Source organism: Balaenoptera ricei, chromosome 17, assembly GCF_028023285.1.
Source record: "Balaenoptera ricei isolate mBalRic1 chromosome 17, mBalRic1.hap2, whole genome shotgun sequence".
NCBI classification, from domain to species: domain Eukaryota; kingdom Metazoa; phylum Chordata; class Mammalia; order Artiodactyla; family Balaenopteridae; genus Balaenoptera; species Balaenoptera ricei.
The window spans coordinates 45,679,989-45,683,144 of record NC_082655.1 but is presented as its reverse complement, the minus strand read 5'-3'; the positions used below and the strand labels follow the sequence as shown (position 1 = coordinate 45,683,144).

At 38.5% G+C, this 3,156-nt stretch overlaps 1 pseudogene; it reads left to right on the top strand.

Annotated features, from left to right (window-relative positions):
* Window positions 1–368: 368 nt before the first annotated feature.
* LOC132351729 (small ribosomal subunit protein uS10-like) lies at window positions 369–2,941 on the top strand (annotated as a pseudogene).
* The last annotated feature ends 215 nt before the right edge of the window (window positions 2,942–3,156 follow it).

Sequence of the window (3,156 nt, the reverse complement as noted above, 5' to 3'; positions counted from 1 at the left end):
AGGGACACTAACGTCTTATTGACTAAGATAAAACCTTCATTCCACTTAAAAATGAGTAGAAGCTGAAAAGCCAGGCTTGGTTACTCCTAACATCACTTTGTTCTTGCTTTTAAAGCTTTAAAATTTTTTTTCCACAAGAGAAACTGACAGAAACCAGGGAAGTAGTGCTGGGATGAGAATTTGACTCCTTTTCTCTGAAGGATGACAGAAAAGTAGGGGAAAAATTATGAAAATATGTATACAATTTGCATAGACCAGTAGTTTTTGGAAGTGTGGTTCTGTCCACCAGCATCCACATCACTTGAGAACTTGTTAGAAGTGCAGATTATCTGTCCCCACCCCAGACCACGGAATCAGAAACTGGGAGTATGGCCCAGCAGTCTGTGGTGGAACAGCTCCTCCAGGTGATTTTGATGCACACTCTTATTTGAGAACCCCAGGGACAGATTAAGATAAATTTGCTGTGGGTTCAGAAAAGCAAGAAATTTAATTATAATTTATTTTTAAACCCCACTAGAAACATGTTTCTTCATGTAACTATTTGGTGGTTATTCTTGTGGAAAGCTGAGTGATTTCTCATCTTACATATATTTTATTACCATGTTACCTTCCTAACTAGGCCCTTTATTAGTTCACTTCAGGAAATACTCCTTCATGCGCTAGGGTTGCCTCTGGCATACCTGGGAAGCTAAATCAACGGAGCACAGCTGAGAGGCTATCAATTCCAAAGAAATCAAGGGTCAGTCCCCACTGAGACAGAGTCAGGGCCTCGAGGTAAATTTCTAAAGGCTCCATTAACCAAGAATGCATTTTAAGCAAAAATAAAAAACAAGGTACAAATGAAAGTCATAGGAGCTCACTTAAAAGTGAGTTACAGGAATAAACTGTATGTTTATTGAGGGAAAACTACTGAGAAAATTGATTTTGATTAGGGAAATATTTTTATACAACCTATGTTGTTGAAAAGAGTGTTTTGTTTACCATTTAAATCTCATGACTTCAGCTGCAATTTATGTGCTGTCTTGGTTCTGGGGAGAAAACTGTATTCATTTTTCTATGTACTCATTTATTCAACAAATATTTCAGGTACTCTTGAAGTTCAGAGGACATGAAGAGACTCTTGACTCTCTGCCTCCACATTTTCACCCCGTCCTCTTCATGTCTCAAGGCACCGAGACTTAGTTTCTGCCCTATTCCAAAACTGGTATTTCAGAGGTCATCAGTGACTTCCTACCAATCCAGCTGCTCCTTATCTGGCTGTTCTTCTCTGTAGGTTTGGGCTCGATTGACCATCTTCTGCCTCTTGGAACTGTATGCCTTAGGATCGTTCTTTATTTCTCTGATGGCCTCTTCCTCATACCTTTAACTGAATTCTCTTCTATACCTTCATTCAAAAACAAGGGTTCTATGAGATTACTCTACTTAGTCCCATTTTATTCTCTCTTAGCACTTTTTCTTTACCTGAAGGAACTCACCTACTCTTATCAGTTTCATTTAGCTTCATTTATCACACCTAGGTGGGTAGCTGCTAAATCTCTTTCTTCATTTTTAACCCATGTTTCCAAGCTCTTCAATTTCAACATATCTAAAATAGAATTGATTCTCTTCTTCACAAATTATTTATTCATGTATTAGGCAAATATTTATTGAGGGGTTACTGTCTACCAGGCACTGTTTTCTGTTCTAAAGATATAGCAATGAACAAAACTGACAGGGTCTCTGATTTCAGAAAGCTTATGTTCTGATGGGGTGGGGGAGGCAAACAATAAAACCAGAAAAATAATATGGTGATATGTACTTTGAAGAGAAGTAAAATAAGATTCGAGAGATAGAGAAATTATGAGAATACTTTTTATACAGGGTAGTCTGTGTCTGATAAAGTAATATTTGATTAAAAATCTGAAACAAGTGAGGGAATGAATTCTGTGGGTATAATGAATAGGAATCAATTGAGTGTTTGAAAGACATAAAGTTCAGGATGATGCTAGAAAGCACCAAATAACTGAATGTGTGCTAAAGAGAAAGCATGACTCTGAGGTCAGGAGATTTAGTGTTGCTGGATGCATGGTCATGCATCAAGTGTCACCATGGGAACTAGACTGGGAAGGATGCATCTGCTTCTGCCCTTTGGGACGACCCTGTGTTCTGAATCATTATTTTATTAAATCAGAAATTAATCTTACTCCACATAAATGTGGGTGTCTCTATGCATGTGAGTTTGTGGTCTCTTCTTGCCAATCTATAATACTTTTGAAACATTGTTGGAATGTGAAACACTGCAAAATATTTTTATTTTCTAACAATTACAACCAACCTTTATTTATTCAAGTGAAGTTGAAGCAATTGGAGCATTAACTTTTCGTGAATTTTTTGGATTTAATATTTTTCTTTTTTTCTCTTCTGTGGGTACTCTCTGGAATTTTTTTGGTTCACTCACATTTGCCTCATAAAGACATAGGAGAGCTCTTGGAGGAAGACGTGGTCACCACTGCAGCAGAGCCTCAGGCCACCCACTCATGCTCCTGACTCACTGCTCTTCGCCCTAGCTGAGGAACAAGTCAGTCAGGAAGCCGTGCCGCAGCCATGGCTTTACAGATACCGGAAAGACTTCCGTGGAGCCAGAGGTGGCGATTCACCGGATTAGAATCACCCTCACCAGCCGCAACGTGAAGTCTTTGGAGAAGGTATGTGCTGAACTGATCAGACACGCTAAGGAACAGAATCTCAAAGTGAAAGGACCGTTCGGATGCCTACTAAGACTCTGAGAATAACTACAAGGAAAACTCCTTGTGGTGAAGGTTCTAAGACTTGGGATCATTTCCAGATGAGGATCCACGAGCGACTCATTGACCTGCACAGTCCTTCTGAGATTTTCAAGCAGATCACGTCCATCAATATTGAGCCAGGAGTCGAGGTCGAAGTCACCACTGCAGATGCTTAAATCAACATTTTTAATAAATCGATAATCAGTTGTTAAAAAAAAGAGTAAAAACTCAAGTCTCTTTTACTGTTGTACATTGTTATCATCTGTGTTGTGGGGAAGTAGTTTCAAAGAGAAAAATATATATTTTAGGATTAGTAATAATTCAAGAATAATCTCTGATTATTAACATTTCTGTGTTTCCTTTGTTTACATAATCCAAGACAGATTTTCTC